Source organism: Chlorocebus sabaeus, chromosome 25 (genome assembly GCF_047675955.1).
Source record: "Chlorocebus sabaeus isolate Y175 chromosome 25, mChlSab1.0.hap1, whole genome shotgun sequence".
NCBI classification, from domain to species: Eukaryota; Metazoa; Chordata; class Mammalia; order Primates; family Cercopithecidae; genus Chlorocebus; species Chlorocebus sabaeus.
Window position 1 is genome coordinate 76010072 of NC_132928.1, and position 20942 is coordinate 76031013.

Genomic DNA, 20942 nt, shown 5'->3' on the forward strand with positions numbered 1-20942 from the left:
TGGTGTGCCCCTGTAATCCCAGCTACTCAGGAGGCTGAGGCAGGAGAATTGCTGAAACCCGGGAGGTAGAGGTTGCAGTGAGCTAAGATTGTGCCATTGCACTCCAGCCTGGGTGGCAGAGCGAGACTCTGACTCAAAAAAAAAAGAAAAAAAAAAAAGTTTTTTGCTATTATATACAGTGCTACTATATTCTCATAACCAAACATTTGTGTACATTCTTATTTATTTCTATTGGATAAATTCCCAGTAGTTGAAGTAATACCTTTATCGTATACTAGCTCACATATGTGTCTATATATCTTGTCCTGAATTTTCTAATCTCTTACATTGATCTATCTACCCATTCCTATGTAGTTCCTCACTCTTTTAATTATTATTGGTGATATACTATTTCAAAAGATTTGGTTTTCTTTAATATATTATCAGATTCCCCAGCCTTCTCCAATAAATTAATCAATGTCATAAATCCCATAGAATTGAGGATATTTATCTCTAAAGTCTAACTTATTTTGTTGTATTTTAATCATCCAATGCCTTCCCTACCCAAAAGTGGGTAATCGCTAATCACCAACCTCTACCTACAGTTTTCTTTCATAAATTTCTTGAAGGTTTTTTTTTCCCCCCACTAAGGACAATTTTTCCCCGAGGGCATTATGATCAAATTCCAAGCTGATTTATCACTAATTGTGCTTACAGAGATACGATTTCCTATTTTCCACTATTCATTTTGCTGTGTCTCATTTTCATTGTTCATGCTACTATTTCTGTCTTCACTGAGGGTTGTTATTTTCTTCCTTTGCAGGGCTTTTCACCTTTCTTAAACTCCTGTGTGGCACAGAGACATTTACAACCCTAGTTCGTTTTGCAACACACACCATTTCTCCTTTTCTTTCTGCATTTCCATTGATTCTGGTGTTTGGAGATGAATATGGATCTTCCAGTCCACTGACTTTTTCCTGTGGATTTCACAAATGAAAGAAAGGAGACACTTAGCCACTCTGATATATCATTATGAAAATTATTTTATTTACATACGAGATCAAAGGACAGCAAGTGAACAAAGCACTCATTTCTTAGAAAGTAGAAAACATGAAATCTTCATAGAACAGCTGAAGAATAAGGAAAATCTAAAAAAAAAAAAAAAAAGAATACAACAGTGTTCGTGGGAACTTTATGATCATAAATAGTATTCATTAAACAAATGTTACAGCATGGCTTTGCTTACCAGGCAACTATCTTAAACTTACAGAAAAAGAGAAGAGACCGTCTTAGAAAATGACATTTTAGAAGAAAGCAAGTGAATAGAAAGAGACAGCAACATGGGTACACATAAGAGGGAGACAGAAACAGATAGGAGTCCACATAGCCCTGTGTCTGTGTGTTTGTGGTGTGTGTGTTGTGCATATGGTGTACGTGTGCTGTGTGTGTGGTGTGTGGTGTACATATAGTGTGTATGTGTGTGTGCATGTATGTGTGGTCTATATGTAGTGTGTGGTGTATAGGTTGTGTGTGTGTGCATGTGGTGTGTGGTGTATGTATTTGTGGTGTGATGTGTGCAGTGTATGTGTGTGTTGTATATTTGTGTGGTGAATGTGTGGTATATGTACTGTGTGTGTGTTGTGTGTGTGTATGGTATGTACGGTGTGTGGAGTGTATGGTATGTGCATGTAGGTATGTGGTGTATGTGTGATGTATTTGTGTGGTGTATGTGTTGTGTATGTATTGTGTGTGTTATATATGTTCGTGTGTATGGTGTAGTGTATGTGTGGTGTGTGTGTTGGTGGTGTGTGTGTGGTGTATGTGTGTGGTGTATATGTGTGGTGTATACATGTGGTACATGTGTGGTATATGTGTGATGTGTATGTTTTTTGTGTGTGCTGTATGTGTCGTATGGTGTAGTGTGTGTGTGTGTGTCTGTGTGTGGTGGAGAGATAAATGTTGGAGAATGCCTTTATGAAGTCATATCTTTAATGACGTCCCAATGAATTCATTTCAAAGAAGTCACAAGGAATTCATTGCAAAGTAGTTCAAGAAGTTTGTGCTGGGAAGAGGATGGAGAAAGATAATGTTAAGTAGATTAATTAACACATACCAAGACCCATAAGAGAGAATATGGTTTCTAACTGCAAATAATACAGTTTATACATAGTACATTGTATGCATCACATAAACTTGTAGAGAGATAAAAGTGTAAAATGAAGAGATTTTTTCCTTTGATTCAGAAATCCTACTTATTGGAATCTCTCTCAGTAATACACTGGCAATGACTAATGTACACAGCAATATTTGTAATAGCACAAAACTGAAAATAACTGAAGTGTCATTCAAAAAAGATTGTTTGAATAAAAAATGGCATGTCTATATAAGTAAGAACTATACAGCAATAAATGGTAATTAGTGCTGTCCCAAATCAATGTTTAAACAAATATAATAATGTACAGAGAAGTATTTATAGTAAGCTTTCTTTTACACAAGAAAGGGGGATATGAATATACACACACAGTAGTGTCATGTAAACCTAATGCTAATAGCATGTTCAGTTATGGAGCTGCTAAGGAACAGAACAGAGGGGAGCAGGTTTGGAAATGACATTTATGAGTTTGTACCTTGTTATATTGCTTTAAATTTACAATCATGTAAAACCTTTATATAATAAAAAATCAAACACATAGAAAAGAAAGGAATTTTTTATTTCTGAATCAGGTCATGACTGGATTTAGTATTTACCCTCACAAAGTAAACTTTTGTAAAAGTGGACAAAAAGGTGTGAAGCAACTGTTTGCAGCACTGAACAATAGACAGGGTGTGGCTGTTATCCTCACAGGGAAGGGAAATGCATGAGGTGAGGTCCACATTCACTCTAGCTTTTTGCCTGGGTCAGTTCCCATAACAGACAACTGAGAAGTAGAGCCTAGATAGAGATCAATGGGTGTTACTGAATAGAGAAAAAATATAGATTGAAGCTCAGGGATTTTGAAGTTGCTAGAATTTTGGGGACGGGATAAAGGAGAAGAGCGAACTATGCAGAGGCAAAGCTCCAAAAATCTGTACAAAGGATCCCTTGAATCTTTGGCTGAATACTAAGTCTATGTATAAAAATGAAATCCCAAAGAATTGGCCGGACAATAGCTACAGGAGAACAGCGAACTAAACAGGACACAAGAGGACATACTGCCTGTGAGTCGGAGTGAAGAAATGATACTTAACTTATGAAACAATTATTTGCAACCACAGAAAGGTTGTGCCTCAGGAGTTGGGTTATGCAAGCTTAAGGCTGTCCTCTACAATATGGTTAGCTTCTAGCTACAGGTGTCTACTTTAATTTAAATGAATGAAAATGAAATAAAATTTAAAACACAGTTATTTGGTCACAGTAGTTATATTTTAAATAATCCATAGTCATATGTGGACAGTAGCTATGATATTTTAAAGAGTGCAGATTAATAACATTTCCATTATCATAGAAATTTCTTTTGGATAGCACTGATTCAGGTAAGGGCTATTCTAGACCTGCTTTGGAAAGGGTAAAACCAAGCCTTGACACGAATCAGCTGTCCTATTAGTAATGAGCCACCTTCCAGAAGAAAACAAAACATCCTTTAAAGGAAGAAAAGGAAATCCAGACTCTCAAAAATGTAGCATCTAATAAAAAATATTAGGTATGAGAGGAACAAGAAAATGACATTCATAATCAGAAGACAGTCAATTGAATAGACCCAATAGGTCAATCAAATAATAGAGATTTTTGGAATTAGTATAAAATAGCTATTGCAAACGTATTAAAGTATTTAAAGGAAAATATGGATATGATGAGTAACTCTATAGAGAATCCCATCAGAGAGATGAAAATTACAAAAAAAATCAAATGGAAATTCTAGAGATAAAAATTCACTGGATAGGATTAATGGCAGGTCTGACACTGCAGAATAAAAAAATACATTAACTCAAATACATGACATTGAAACTGTCTTTGCAAATATAACGACAATGAGAGAAATCTGGCATGACTGACTCCATCTTGCTTCTATTCTCACTGGCTGACTGTCCTCACTTATTCCTGGACATAAGTGAAGCTAACCATAGGAGGAATTAGTTTGTAGTTTAATTTTGAAGCAAGGATAAAAGTCCCTCACTAAAACTGATCTCTTCCTTGTTCAGGCCCTGAAACTGCCTTTGTAAGATGAATAAAAGGCCATAAGATCAGGATTATGGGAGGGGCTTGAATTCTGCTAAATGTAGACAATAGTTTCTATAAACCCTTACTGTCAGGAGTCATGTGGCCAGAGGTCACAAGATTTGTGACTTCCCAGTTGCTCCTGTAGATAACGTCACTATTGTAGAACCTAAGATTGGTCTTTTGAGATGTTTTTCAGACTGATCCCATACAGACTCATGACTCCTGACTCAGCTAGTCCTGTGGCCCCCACTTAGAGGTGGATTTAGTGTACAAGGACTGTTTTCCACACCTCTATGATTGCATTCTTTACCATTCAGCAGTACACATGCACTATCCCCTGACTGCCAAACTCTTCTTGAAAAACTCTAATCTCTGAGCTTTCAGTGAGGCAGATTTGAGTGATTTCTCCAGTTTTTCCATGTGGTTTGCCTTGTATTAATTAAACTCTTTCTTTCTTTCTTTTTTGACGAAGTCTTGCACTGTCACCAGGCTGGAGGGCAGTGGTGTGATTTCAGCTCACTGTAACCTATGCCTCCTGGGTTCAAGCAATTCGCTTTCCTCAGCCTCCTGAGTAGCTGCGATTACAGGTGCACACCACCACACCCAGCTAAGTTTTGTATTTTTAGTAGAGACGGAGTTTCACCATGTTAGCCAGGGTGGTCTCAATCTCTTGACCTTGTGATCTGCTCACCTCAGCCTCCCAAAGTGCTGGGATTACAGGCATGTAAACTCTTTACTGCAATACCACGGTCTCAGTGAACTGATTTTGTCTGTGCAGCAGGCAGGAAGAACTTGTTGGGTAATTATAACATTAGAAATTCATTTATGCAGAATCTCACACACACACACACACACACACAGAGAAAGAAAGACAGTCATATACTGTTTGTTATGACAAAATAATAAACAGTATAAAAAACATGTTTCTGGAGTCCCCAGAAGAGAAAAGAGAGAGAAAAAATTGTAGCAGAAAAAATTATTTGAAAAAATGTCTGATAAATTTCTAACTTTGATGAAAACTCTAAAGTCACACACCTAAAGAGGATTTAACCTCAGTCAGGATAAATATAAATAAATATACACCTAGGTACATTATAGTCAAATTTATAAAAATCAAAGGAGAAAATCTTAAAATTATCTAGAGGAAAAAAAACATATATACTAAAACAACATTAAGAATGATCTCTATCTATTAAAAAATAATATAATAGACAAAATGAAATTACCCCTTTAAAAAGAATCCCCCATCCGCAAACTGTCTATCTAAAGTTCTGTATCAAGAAAAATTATCCTTCAGTTTAATTTAATTGTGGTCTACATGTATGACCATCTTTCTAAAGGGGAATTTAGTGTCTTCTGTGTCAGTCTTTTATATTACATTTTGCCTTTTAATGTTGTCATATTGGTTCATATCTTAATACAATGTAAATAGTTCTAATCTATCCTCTAATATCTGCCCTTAAGATGTGTGAAGATAACAAAATATGCACCCTTTTGTCTTTTTTTGTTCAAGTAAAGAAACTCAGTGCCTTCAATAGTTCGTCATATGACTTAATTTTAGAGCCTTCAGAATTCTGATTACTCTGAAATGTATTTTTGTTTAGTTTATATCTTTCTTAAAATGAATGTAATTCCAGAAATAGATATCATTCTCTAAGTATCATCTAAACAGAGGAAAGTATGAGAAGAACCTTCCTTATCAATTATGAAAGATTATGCATCTGTTACTGTAGAATTATTTTGTGTAATTTGAAAAACAAAAAACAAAAAACAAAACAAAAAAAACCCACAAAAGCTTATCTGTTTATCTGGAAAGGAAAATAAAAATCTCAGGGCTCCAGACTCACTATGTCAAAGGGAAAAGTCAAGTTTGGGAACTGAGTCATGCAAAGCTGCCTCCCATTTTTTCCCCCAAATAGATAGCTACAAAGATAAAAGACTACACACCTCTCTCGCAATTTGCTCACAAGTAAATTCCTTGTGGGCCCCAAGATATATCAATAAGAGACAGAGGTCTTACTCTGTCACCCAGGCTAGAGTACAGTGGTACAATCATAGCTCACTGTGGTCTCCAACTCCTGGGCTCCAGCAATACCCCTAATCTTCAGCCTTCTGAGTAGCTAGGACTACAGGCACTTGCCAGGTATGGAACAAGGGACAGAACTAGAAGTCATCCATCTGCTCACCTGAGACAAATGCATATTTGACTGTTTCCTCTCCTCTATATTTACTTTGTCTTACGTAAAAATGCAGATTCACTGAGCACAAGATGAATGCATAATTGGCTATTTCTTTATCTCTCCATTCACATGTAAAATGTGAATTCAGAGAAAGCTGATGGAAGACTCAAAAGAATGCAACTGCCTGCCATCTTTATCTACCCTTGCCCCCATTTTTTCTTTCTCTTTTCCCTACTGCCTGCTCTTTCCTCTTTAAATATAGAAGTCCCTAAACCCTCTTTGGAAAAAGCATGAATCACAGATATTGCCTGTGATTTTGTGTTCCTTTTTCCTGAGTATGTTCTCAACTTAGCAAAATAAACCTCTAAAATTATTGAGACTCGCCTCTGTCAATTTCTTTAATTTAATATATATAAAACAATGTTATATCATTGTTTATTTATATGAACTCATAGTCAACTAAAACCTCTTAGTCTTTTTAAATGTAGTTTGCTAAGACACCTTTGCTCTATTTTGCTGTTTCTTTTATTGGTTTTAGGTGTCCTAAATCTTAAAATCTGAAGCCAATTCTTAAACAGTTTAATCTGGTAAAATTTAGCTTCATTTTTAAATCTGCATTTTCTTTTCCTGGGAACTTGTGTTTGCCAGTGAATTTAAACTTTCACATTGGAAGACTCAGGTGAAAAATGATGTTTGTTTGTTTTTATAGTGTATGCATTCTAGTTTTCTATGGAATTGATTTTTTTTTCTTTTTGAAAAATATTACATCAGTGAAGAATTTCAGTTTTAGGATATGCAGACCAGATGCTGGACCAGAGCATAAGACACTGAGAGTAATTTTAGAGGACTCAACCAACTGAATTCATGTAGAAAAAAAATTTCTTTAAACCATAACCAGCACTATCAAAGTTGATAAATTTAAAGGCTTCAGATATGATATCTGCTAGAAATCTAGGGCTTCACTTGAACACATATCAGTGCATTTGAATGAAAACAAAGTAAAGAGCCAAAATATTTTTGTATTAGTCTGTTTTCATGCTGCTGATAAAGACATAACTGGGACTGTGAAGAAAAAGAAGCTTAATGGACTTCCAGTTCCACGTGGCTGGGGAGGCCTCACAATCATGAGAGAAGGCAAGAAGGAGCAAGTCCTGTCTTTCATGGATGGCAAGAGGCAAAGAGAGAGAGCTTGTGCAGGAAAACTCCCGTTGTTAAAACCATCAGATCTCGTGAGACTTATTCACTGTCATGAGAACAACATGGGAAAGACTGAGTCCCATGATTCAATTACCTCCTACCAGGTTTCTCCCACAACATGTGGGAACTGTAGGAGTTATAATTCAAGAGATTTAGGTGGGGACACAGCAAAGCCATATCATTCTGTCCTTGGTCCCTCCCAAACCTTATGTCCTTTTTACATTTCAAAACCAATCATGCCTTCCCAACAGTCCCCCCAAGTCTTAACTCATTTCAGCATTAACTCAAAAGTCCACAATTCAAAGTCTAATCTGAGACAAGGAAAGTCCCTTCCACCTATGATCCTGTAAAATCAAAAGCAAGTGAGTTGCTTTCCAGATACAATGGGGGTACAGGCATTGGGTAAATACAGCCATTTCAAGTGAGAGAAATTGGCCAAAATAAAGGCTACAGGCCCCATGCGAGTCTAAAATACAGCAGGACAGTCAAATCTTAAAGCTCCAAAATGATCTTGATGCTGATGCAAGAGGTGGGTTCCCATGGTCATGGGGAGCTCCAACCATGTGGCTTTGCAGAGTACAGCCTCCCTCCTGGCTACTTTCATGGGCTGGTGTTAAGTGTCTAAGGCTTTTCCAGGTGCACAGTGCAAGCTGTAAGTTGATCTAACTTTCTGGGGTCTGGAGGATGGTGGCCTGCTTCCCACAGTTCCACTAGGTGGTAACCCAGTAGAGACTTTGTGTGGGGGCTCCTACCTCACATTTCCCTTCTGCACTGCCCTAGAGAGGTTCTTTATGAGAGGCCCACCCTTGCAGCAAACTTCTGCCTGGACATCCAGGTGTTTCCATATATCCTCTGAAATCTAGGTGGAGGTTCCCAAACCTCAATTCTTGACTTCTGTGCACCTGCAGGTTCAACACAATGTGGAAGCTGCAAAGGTTTTGAGGTTGCACCCTCTGAAGCCACAACACAAGCTGTACCTTGGCCCCTTTTAGTCATGGCTGGAGCAGCCGGGGCACAGGGCACCAAATTCCTAGACTGCACACAACACAGGGACCCTTGGCCCAATCTAGGAAACCATTTTTTCTTCCTAGGCTTCCAGGCCTGTTATGGGAGGGACTGCCATGAAGACCTCTGTCATGCTCTGGAGACATTTTCCCCATTTTCTTGGGGATTAACATTTGGCTCCTTGTTACTTATGCAAATGTCTGTAGCCAGCTTTAATTTCTCCTCAGAAAATGGGATTTTATTTTCTATCGCGTTATCAGGTTGCAAATTTTCCAAGCTTTTATGCTCTGCTTCCCTTTTAAATCTAAATGCTTTTAGCAGCACCCAAGTCACCTCTTGAATGCTTTGTTGCTTAGAAATTTTTTCCACCAGATACCCTAAATCATTCTCTCAAGTTAAAAGTTCTGCAAATCTCTGGGGCAGGGGCAAAATGCCACTAGTCTCTTTGCTAGAACATAACAAGAATCACCTTTGCCCCAGTTCCCAATGAGTTCCTTATCTCCATCTGAGACCACCTCAGCCTGGACCTTATTGTTCATATCACTATCAGCATTTTTGTCAAAGCCATTTAACAAGTCTCTAAGAAGTTCCAAACTTTCCCACATTTTCCTGTCTTCCTCTGAGCTCTGCAAACTGTCCCAACCTCTGCCTGTTGCCCAGCTGCAAAGTAGCTTTCATGTTTTGGGGTATCTTTTCAGCAGTGCCCCACTCTACTGGTATCAATTTACTGTATTAGTCCATTTTCATGCTACTGATAAAGACATAACTGAGACTGGGAAGAAAAAGAGGTTTAATGGACTTCCAGTTCCACATGGCTGGGGAGGACTCACAATCAAGGCAGAAGGCAAGGAGGAGCAAGTCACATCTTAGATGAATGGCGGCAGGCAGACAGAGAGAGAACTTATGTAGGAAAACTTCCCATTTTAAAATCATCAGACCTCGTGAGACTTATTCACTCTCATGAGAACAGCATGGGAAAGACCTGCCCCATGATTCAATTACCGCCCACCAGGTTTCTCCCATGACACGTGGGAGTTGTGGGAGTAACAATTCGAGATGAGAATTGGGTGGGGACACAGCCAAACCATATCGATTTTTTTTCCTAGATAGACCTCCCTTTGTTCTTTTACTCTGAGACTGTTAACTTGTTGCCTTATCTCTGTTGTGAACTCCTGTTGAAAACATTCTCATTTGACAAAGGCATTTTTGTATTCACTGTACACATTTTTTTCTACAAAAAGATCGACATATATATATATTTTTTCTTGAGGTGAGAAGTGAAAAACCACAAAGGCTTTACTGGTTACTGCCTTATGTGGTAGCCTTTATGAGAGCAGGCTTTTCAGTAACTCATTGTCAGGTTATCTCACACTTGTCAGTTGAACAGCTCCACACTTCCTTCTCCAAGGCCATAGTCATTACTGAGCATGGCATGGGGTCCTCATTCCATCACTTAAGCGTGGCTGTGGAAAGAAACTGCTACCTGGACTTCCGGGCAGCTATACAATCCTTAGAAGTGGTGAAAGAAGCATCAGAAGTGGTTCCCTGAAGGTACTCTTCTCTGAAAGCAGTGTCAGGCAGCTAGTAGAGTGCCTGAATGGATGGAACAGGAAAAGAATACACCTTGAAAGGATAAAAATCCCATATCACAGGCAGAGTTTGGACAGCATGGATTGAAAGTAGTGTGTATAATATACAATCACTTACGTTTTGCAGATGGTCAATTAACACAAGGATGGGATTTTAAAATATCTTTCTTTTAAGATATATTTTCATATGGTGAAATGTACAGATCTATTTTTTACTGTGGTTAAAATGCATAATGTACAAATTGCCATTTAAACCTTTTCTAAGTACGCAGTTCTGTTGCATTAAGTACATTCCAGTTGGAAATGCACAGATCTTAAGTGTACAATTTGATGAGTTTTGGCAAATACATATACCTGTGACACTAATACATCTTTCAAGATATTGAACATTTTTGTCATTCTCAAGAGTACTTTTATTGTCCCTATGTCCCTCAAGCATAAAATTTAAATAATTTACTTTTCTCCATTATATGATCTTTTTCATTAAATAGCATGTAAAAAGAATTGTTAAGTATAGAAAAATAACACAAAAAGAATCATCCACCAAGGCAAATCATAACCCATACTGATACATCAAATCCTTAAGTAAGCCAATGACACAGCAAGAAATAAAATACAGAAGTAAAGAAGTTTAAGAAAAAAAATTATTTAATTTTATTTTGAGACAGTATCTTGCTCTGTTGCTCAGGCTGGAGTGCATTGGTACGATCACAGCTCATTGTAGCCTTGAACTACTGGGCTCAAGCGATCCTTTCACCTCATCCTCCCAAATAGCTGGGACTACAGGCATGCACAACCATACCCAGCTAATATTTTCCCTTTTTTTTTTTTCATAATGATGGGATCTGGCTATGTTCTCCAGCCTGGTTTCAAACTTCTGGCCTTGAGCTTCCTCCTGCCTCGGCCTCCCAAAGCATTAGAATTACAGGTGTGAGCCATTGTGCCTCACCTAGAAGGTGTTTATAACTATAGTGCAACTATACATTTTGTTTTAGGATAATAGAATAATTCTTGAGGTCACTGTCTCACTCATCTCTCCCAAGAAAGTTTAAAATAGTGTAGGGTCACTGAGCCCACAATTCTAAGCTTCTCTCACCTCGAAGATTTCCCGTTCTTTATAAGCTGCTGAAACCACCAACTTTTGGATACACCTCCAAGAAGAACAAGGAAAGCACCAGGGGGGCAAAATGGATTCATAGCATCATTTATCCCTGATGAAAATAATGTTAACTGGGTCTGATGTGTTACTCTTGATACTCTGAGAACCTGGCTGAACCTTTATTTCTTTATTACTTTGGTGCAGTTGGCAGCACTGGCCAGAATGACCAGAATGACAGTGGAATTGGTCATCAATGACAGTGGGATTGTGAAACAAATGAAATAATGGTGAGAGACACCCTGTCCTCCCGATCACTGAGCAGAATCAATAGATGCCTATGGTTTAGTGTGGCCTTAGAAGGTACTTCTGGACATATGCTAGGGCATGAAAAGGTGGAGCTGTTAGGGCAGAAGGGAAATTGATGGAGATAATGGGGAAGAGAATGTCCCCATTTGTGTCAGCATGAGATAGAAATGGCACTGGGTAGTTACAGGAAAATGGAAAACCTCAAACAACAGCTAAAACAGAAACTTGGCAAAGAAACCACAGGATAACAGAAAATCCAAAACAAGGGAGAGAAAATGGCCAAAATCCTGGTGGGGTGACATGTCCATGACTCTTCCAGGCAAACCCAAATAGGGGAGAAAGGGGTGGTAGGAGTGGAGGTGCATCCTGAAATCATCTCCTTTTTCAGAACACCTAATGATTATTCCACCCTCAGTTAAAGAAACGCTCGTAAAATTAGAAAGTCAAGCTTTGTGTGCATGACTTGTTCTCACAAGCATGCCTGCACTTCTCTCTTAAGTGTGTACTTTTGCTTTACAATAAAAGCTTCCTGCCTTTCACCTCATTCTTGACTCATCTCTGAATTGTTTCTCGTGGTGGTGTCCAGAACCTGGAAACTAGCTGGGGCTGGGGTCTCACTAGCATGCAGAGACTCTCCTGGGGTCACACTGGCATCCGGAGAGCCTCCTGAGCCCTCCAGCAACAAGTAGATCTGGTAGTAGCTTTGCAACTTTGAGGGGGGGTTGGAGACTTGGCATGAGGGGTAAATGCAGTGGACTGAGACTTTAGACAAGTGGGCATGGGGTCTTTGACCAGGTGCCAGTGGTAGCTTTCCATTCTAGCTGCTCATTTCCTATGGATCCCCCAGCTGTGGTGGGCATTAAAGTTGCCCTCGGGTATTTTGAGTGGCAGCGTCTGCTCACCCTGGATAGACCATCACTATCCAGCTGTGCCATTTTGGCATGCTCCATCCTTCCTCCGCTCCTTCTCGGCATGCTCCATCCTTCCTCCGCTCCTTCTCGGCTGCTGATTTTAGAAACAAGATAGACCAGGGAAGTCTGACTATTTACAAATACTATAATCTAGCCTGATCTTCAGGCCTCTGGCTGCTAGACAGCTCCACTGAAGGGATCTCAACTATGTTAGGGTACCCCCGGTCACTTGAAAAGCTGCCTTTCTCTGGGAGCAGATGGCTCAGAGTCTGTTTTGTGAATGAGGGTAAAGGTGCCAGATCTGGCTAGTTTTAGCATCAGAACACCAATGGAGAGTAGGTCCTGTGCCTTTAAAAAGTTGGCTTCCAAGGGGTAAGGAAGAGAGACGTCTTTGTCATCTGGATTTAGTAAATTAAATGCCTACCATTTAAGGTGATCCCCTTCTTGAGCATGCACTTTTGGAGAGTATCGAAACCTGGAGTTCATTGTGAGGGCAGATAGACTAGGAAATTGGATGCACACCTGTTCAGTCTTTTAACATGGGGGTATATCCTCTGTGTGAGGGGGTTCTGAAGGCCTGTGAGATTGAGACTGGCCTTTACTGGTGTTGATGGAGGCTCCTGCTACTGCAAGCTGGGCTGCCGCATGGAGTCATTGTTAAGTGGAGCTGTACAGACTGCAGGGCTAAGCAGAGGGGTTGGTGTAGATGATGTGGTGCCAGCTCTGCATGCAGCCCTCTTTGCTATAGTTCAGCTGCATTGAGTGCTGCTGATGGAGTTCTACTTGCCACTGCATGCACGTGGCCAGCCAGATGGTAAATTTTCTGCTTCAGTGTTCATTAAACCCAGCTCATGGTTGATGCACAGCTGAGTCATTCCCTTTGCCAATGGATGAGACAGTGCCTCTGACTTTGCGGTCTGCACAGCTCACTTCCAGGTGTGCAGATCCCAGGAGGAAGCATGGATCAATACCGGGCAGCCTGAGTTATTCAGCTGGAAATGATCTTGCGAACTGCCTCTACATTGACAAAACGGACATCAGAATATTCAATAAATGTATATCCAAAGGAAATAAATGATGGAAGCCTTTTCCCCCTCAGATTCTACTTCATTTGACAACTTTGAAAGACATTTTCTGAGAGATTTGGCTTTGGGTTATACAGATATTTTTGAATATAAACTTAGTACTGGAGCAGTTTCACAGAAAACAGGGGATAGTCCAAAAATATGTAATGGCTGGTGGAGAACATCAGGAAAATTTTCTCTAGGAAAAATATTCTGTCTCATCTTTGAAGAGAAAAAGAAACCTCTTTATCCATTTTAAAGGAGGTTTCCCCAATATATTTATATGAAATTAAGTGAGGTAGATAAATTGGCCTTCCTATATCTTAAGGGAAATCCTCAAAATGAAGAGATAGGCACAGAACTATATCACAAATACCTATAATATTATAAATCATAAATACTTAAAACTTTTATGGTTTCTACTGTGGGGACAATCGAGACTGTGCTTCTTGATCTTAAGAGAATAGCAGATTCTGGACAGGCTCCAAGTATTGCCAATTACTTAAAGTCACCCATCCTTTGAGGGAATTTGGGAGAATCTTGTGCTTCAGTCCTGTGAAGTAAGAAGTGATTGCAGCATGGGTTGAATAATTCACATGCACTATTAGCAGAGTGCAAAGTTAACAAGGGACAGACTATGTTGGTTTTTTTTTTTTTTTTTTTTAATGTGTCAACTTGACCAGGCTGCAGTCTCCAGTCTTTCAATCAACACTCCTAGGTGTTGTAATAAGATTTTTCAGACATAATTAAAGTACCTAATCAGTTGACTTTGAATAAGAAGATGATTCTGGATAATCCAAGCAGGCCTGACCTAACCAGCCGAAAGCTTTCGAAGCAGAACTGAGGCTTTCCCAAGAGAGCAAGTAATTATCCTACATACAACAGCTTTAGCTTTGACCCATGGAGTTATATTTGGAGTTCTTGTGAGTTCCCTCCCTGACCACTTGTCCTATGAATTTCAGACTTACTTAGCCCATCACACAATTATGTAAGATAATTCCTGTAACAAATCTTTTAATACATCTATCTCATATGGGTTCTGTTTTTCTGGCAGGTGCATACAGCTCACATTCAAGAGATTCTCTGCTTACTGAAATTTTAGTTTATCTAACCTTTGTGACTTCTACAGATCTCTGATACCTCTAAAAAGATGACTATTGTATCTCATTTGTTTTTATCTAGTTGTTATAGTGGGAGTTTTGGTCTCCCAGTGTCTACTGTAGACTCTCCCAAAAGATACGGAGTAGAAAAGAAGGAAGAAACGGTATTCTACTTATGTGTGGTTCTGACATTAGTTGTATAACAGGGTCTAAATATTTACATTCCGAGACATGGCTATAGTTTAATATTCCAAGTATTGCCTGTACATGAATTGTTAAACCTTAAACTCAATTTCAGTAGCACTTAGAGTTTTACAATGACTTTAATATTCCCTATTGCAAAGTTAAGTAATAGGACTGGAGTCATAAAGAAAGACATGTGATCCTGTATAATGGAACTCCTGACACCTGATAGGAGCATCCTGTACATCAAGAGCCAGTATATCCTTTGCTCATTTCGTTTCAACTGCCATTTATTAAATTCTTCAAGGTGACTTCTTATGGTGCTACTTTTTGCTTTGACTTTATTCTCTTTCATTTCTTATAAATTTCTTTGGAGGGGGATGCTTCTTAACTTATTTGTAAGGTTGTATGTGTGATAAAAATCAGGCTTAGAGCAGAAAAATAAATACAAACAACCAGCATAGGGCATGGGCTGTAAAATGGGCAGCTGTCTAAAGAAGCCCAGTTGAAACAACTGGAGATGCGGATATGGGATCTGGAGTGAGAAGCAAGGCAGAGTCTGTGGTGACTCTGAATCTTCACAACAGGAATAAGTGAAAAGAAGAAAAGGCTTCATTAGGAAAAGAATATGCAACATGCCTCACATGCATTGGGTAGCCTGTTTATATATGGCTTTTACCTCATACTAAAGGGATTTATGTATATGTTTTCCACAGTTACCTGAGAGCTCCTACAGCTCACTGTTCACTTTTGATTTCAGACCTTACTTCCCCTTAATATCCTCTACCAACTACCCTCCATTTTCTCATCCTCCAACCCTTCCCCCTACCCTTTGACTTTGTCTCAGAATGTTATGGTCTTTGTACAAAGGCACAAAAAGAGCCACTATACTCCATTTTGTTGGCTATGTACAGCTAACTACATCCTAAAAAATTGTTGCATTTTTAAAATAACAATTTACATCCCATAAGGTATCTTCATTTATGGACATAAGCTCTTTTAAACGCAATAGCAATGCTACATCTGACAATTACTTTATCTGTATAAGGATGTAGCATTTGTGGTTACATTTTATAAAGATATGAAATAAAAAATTATGCTAGGAAAAAAGTTATACTTCCAAAATTATTTAAACTTGATTTTAGTTTTCAACATCGGAAATATTGCAATTACAGCTCAGAAAAATGAGGAAAGGCCTCTAAGAGACTCTTCTTGCTGAAATGTGATTCCAAATAAATAAATAAGCATACTTGAATTGATAATAAGGCTTTGAGCTATTCAGCTTAAAAATAGGCTTACCCCATTAAGATTATTAAACTCAGAGGCATATTCTGAAAAGAGCTTTTGAAAATGGATTTCTTGCAAACTGTCATCAAATATTCATAGATAAAATAATTATGTGGAAAGATAAAGGGATGGTGGAAATTAAAGGGGGCTGATAATAAAGGAAACTGGATTAGATAGTTATGCAAACTTTCTGAGAGGGAGAATTTTTTAGAGGAGGTTGGCATGAATCTTAGACTTGAACATTTGAGCATCTGTTTTTTTGCTCCTCATTTCTTCTGCCCTGGTGAATAAAGTGCATGGATAAGCAGAGGTGACAATTGCTTGACTGTGATGGAATTTAACTCCCATATGGGTTTGTATTCTTTGTTGCTTTACAGTCAGTGTTTTCCTTACCATGAGTATGGATGAGGCTATGCAGTGTTCTTTGCAACCTTTATCATGTCTAACACAGTTCAGGGAAGTGTCACTGAACAATAGGCTGGTGGCTGAGGAGAACACTATATACTCAGTTTCATATTTCCTTGCTAAAAGCCAACACATAAGATATTTAAATTTGTATGGTCGTACAGCTAACTGTGACTGGAAAGAGAGGGATTTGCAAATTTAACCAACTTATTTATTTTATACCTGAATATTTGATGATAGAAGTAGGAAATTCCCCTTTTTTTTTTTTTTGAGATGGAGTCAAGACTGTGTCACCCAGGCTGGAGTGCAGTGGCAGGATCTCAGCTCACTGCAACCTCTACCTCCTGGGTTCAAGCAGTTCTCCTGCCTCAGCCTCCCGAATAGCTGAGACTACAGGTACCCACCACCACACCCAACTAAATTTTGTATTTTTAGTAGAGACGAGGTTTTGCCATGTTGGCCAGGCTGATTTCGAACTCTTGACCTCAGGTGATCCACCTGCCTTGTCCTCCCAAAGTGCTAGGATTACAGGCATGAGCCAACACACCCAGCCCAGAAATTCATTTTTAAAAGAACTTTGTGTAAAACTCTTCCTATATGAAAGTCGTCTTGTTTATCTTTCCTAATGCTGTCTTGAGTAGTAGCTGGAAGTTTAGACTATTTGTCCTTTTCACTTACTTTCCAAATCACTCCAATCTGTGTGACTCTATCTTTTCTTGTAATCAAGGCTCAGTGAATAAACCAGCCACCTTCTAACCAAAGTAGACAATTTACCTCCTGTATTGACCTCCACACAAAATTGTCTAATGGGTCTCTACCCTGCCCAAGTATCCGCTACCCTCTGAGTACTTTCTCAACCAGACACCTAAAGGAAACAGATGCCTAAGTAGGGCAGCTCTGGAGCAGGAATTTGGTTTCTGAATTGGCAAAGATACCTATTAAGTTACAGAAAAATATATCTACATTTTATATTTTATAGCATGCAAATAAATATGTGTATAAAATATAAATATATTTAGGTTATGAATCTATATATATACATAAATCAGTGTTATTGATTTAATAGATTTTAGCATTTACTAGAAAATGAATTATTGAATATGTAAAGATGGCTCACATAAATATGCTTAAAATACATTCATCACAATGAGTGTGAATGTGTTTAAAACAGACAGTTTCACAATATTAATAGCTACCAAGAGATATTCTATATGAAATTTATTTGATGTTTTATACTAGAAAGATTAAGGACTATGAAATGTTTCCCTTGATCATTTAACAACGTAATATTGTATGCTTGTAACTATTAGGCATCGTCCTAGGTTCTAAAAATAAAATTTTTAAAATAGAGGAAAAACTCTGCCACCAGGGAGTCAGGGAGACAGAGAGTAACAGCGCTTAAATGCTATAGCATATAAATTCCAGGAGGATGAGTGTAGCACTTGATGGCCACCTAGTCCAGATGGGGTCTGATGCCATCCAAGTGAGTTGATGTTTGAGCAGAGTCCCTGTATCCTTCACTTTCTAAAGCATGAGTGTCCTGAGCCCTATTCCTACAGGATTCTATTCTAAGGATGTGGTCTTCACATTAAAGAGCATCATGAATAAACACACTGAAGTGTTAATAGCTGATGATGACTTTGTGTGTTATCTCGTCTCACATTTTAATAAAGAACAAAAGATTTATGTCTAGCTCATGTAGCTAATGATGGACTTAAAAATAAAAAAGCGTTAATAGCGAATGATGGACTTTCAGGTTCCGGTAGTACAGTTAATTAATTTGGATGAAGTGTTTTGTCTTAGTGCCTTTAAATTACAGATGCAGTTTTGCATATAATACCACTGTTCTCACATTTCTCCTCTCTTTAGCTGCTGCGTGCTTCTCCACTTTTGCATCCATAGAATTTTAGGAATTCCAGGACTCGAGCTAGATCTCAAAATCTCATGAGCCCAGAAATCAATCAGAGTATAAAAGTGGATACTCGTTTCTACTAAAAATACAAAATTTAGTTGGGTGTGGTGGTGGGTGCCTGTAATCTCAGCTACTCAGGAGGCTGAGGCAGGAGAACTGCTTGAACCCAGGAGGTGGAGGTTGCAGTGAGCTGAGATCCTGCCACTGCACTCCAGCCTGGGTGACACAGTCTTGACTCCCTCTCAAAAAAAAAAAAAAAGAAAAGAAAAGAAAAGAGAATTTCCTACTTCTGTCATCAAATATTCAGGTATAAAATAATTAAGTTGTTTAAATTTGCAAATTTTAAAACTGATTTATAAACCAGCCAACAGGTATCTAAGGAAATGAGTTTCAAACTCCCCTTAATAATGTCTTTTGTCACCACAACACAATGATCAAAATCAGGAAATTAACATTGGCACAGTAGTGTAAACACAACTATAGACCTTATTTAAATTTCACCAACTTTTCCACGAATGTCCTTTTTCTATGCTGGTATCCAATACAGGTTCTCAAATAGCATTTAGTTGTTATTTGTCCTGAGTCTCCTCCAATATATGATTGTTTCTCAGCCTATGCTTGTCTTTCATGACCTTGACACTTTTGAAGAGTGCTGGGCAGCCGCTTTGCAGAGTGCTCTTCAACTTAGCTTTGTCTGATGTTTTCTCATGATTGGATTGAGGTAAGGCACTGTTGACAGGTATGTCACAGAGAGGCTATGCTGTTCCTAGTATATCATATCAAGGGCACATGGTATTCATATGTCTTACTGCTGGTGATGTTAACCTTAGTCGCTTGGTTAAGGTGGTGTCTGCTGGATTTCTTAATTGTGAAGTTTCTCTTTTCCCTTTGTAATTAATAAATATCTTGGAGGAGATACTTTGACGCTATGAAAACATCCTACTGCTCTTCAAATTGATACCTCAAATTCCAGCCCCCACACCACACATTTCATTCCAGTCTTCCCTCACTCTTTATTTGTAAGGAATATGTTCCCAAACAATGAGAAACTTGGCTCTAATTATCGCCTATGTTTACTTACTTGTTCAATCCTAGCATAAATATAAAATGACTTTAGAATTGCTAAACCATAATCCTGTGAGAAACAAAGTTACTAATTAGATTACAGTTCTTTTGTATAGAGTTCTTTGTCTTTAGCCTTACAATGTCCAATTAAAACATTGTTTTCCAAAGATATTTTGTTTGGTTAATTCTCTTCTTTCTCAGTATCTTCGGTGGTATTATTCATTCATTTAGGCTTATTTGTTACTGCGTTATTTTATGTTGAGTCTTTTCTTCTTCATCCTGGCTGAATTTAACTGTCTACATGTTTTGGGATATTTTATAGTATGTGAAACCTTATAGAAGTTTTAAGAATTAGAGCTATGATACAAGAATATTCAAAGAATTATCACTACCCATTCCTGTTTCTTCTTTTTTTCCATCCTGTTAACACCTCCATAGGTAACTACTCTTTTTAGTTTCTGGTTTATACTTCCTGCATTTCTTTACAGAAATGAACAGATACATGTCTATGTTCTTCTACCCTGTTCTTACTTGAAGGGTAGTCTACAATAATACGGGCACTTTACTTTCTTCATTTAATATCATATCACAAGAATCACTTGGTATCCTTTCATAGAGATCTTTCTCATCCTTCTTTATAGGTGTAATACTACATTACATGGAGGTTTACTCAATCACTCTCCTATGTATGGTCATTTAGGTTCTTTGTGTAATTAAAACAATACTCCTCTGATGTTTTGTAATTATATAAAACACTGCAGTGTGCAAATTCACTCATATATATTTCTGTGTAGTAAAAATATATTTTATTTTTAAGTGCAATAGCTACTAACAATATATACTGATTTTGATGTTCCAAGAAAATACATGTATTCAATAATAAGCTTTCATTTGCCTCTTCAAGAAATTCCAAAGAAAATACTCCAGTTCTGTTCAACATTATGCCTTGAGGAGTTGAAATGTTTTCCATGATAAAAATATAATTTGTGCGGCCCACACCTTGATTATTTATAAAAGATGGAGTTTCTAAAAACCCATATATATCAACAATGAATACTCCCTTCTCTTTGAATTCAATGCTTAATTCAAATTGATGTAAGACATTGGTGAATCAATAAACTTGATGAAATGTGTCAAAATGTTCATGAAAAAATACATTTCTATTTCCTCTCCATTTCAATTTGTAGATATTTTCTAAATGGGATTTTTAAGCGCATAGAAATAAAAGCTATCTACATGTAACTCTGGAGAGGTTAAAAACACAACACACGTAAAGTTAACATGCCTGAATCCTAGGGCTGATTCACTTAGCGTAAGAATAAATGTCAGAAATCTCTTAATTACATATAGATTGCGTAAGGGTTTAAAGATAAATTTTGAAAGCCAGAATTACCAAGAAATAAAATCTTATTTGAATTTTACCACAAAAGTTAACACTCCTAGTAAAAGAAGACAATAGAAT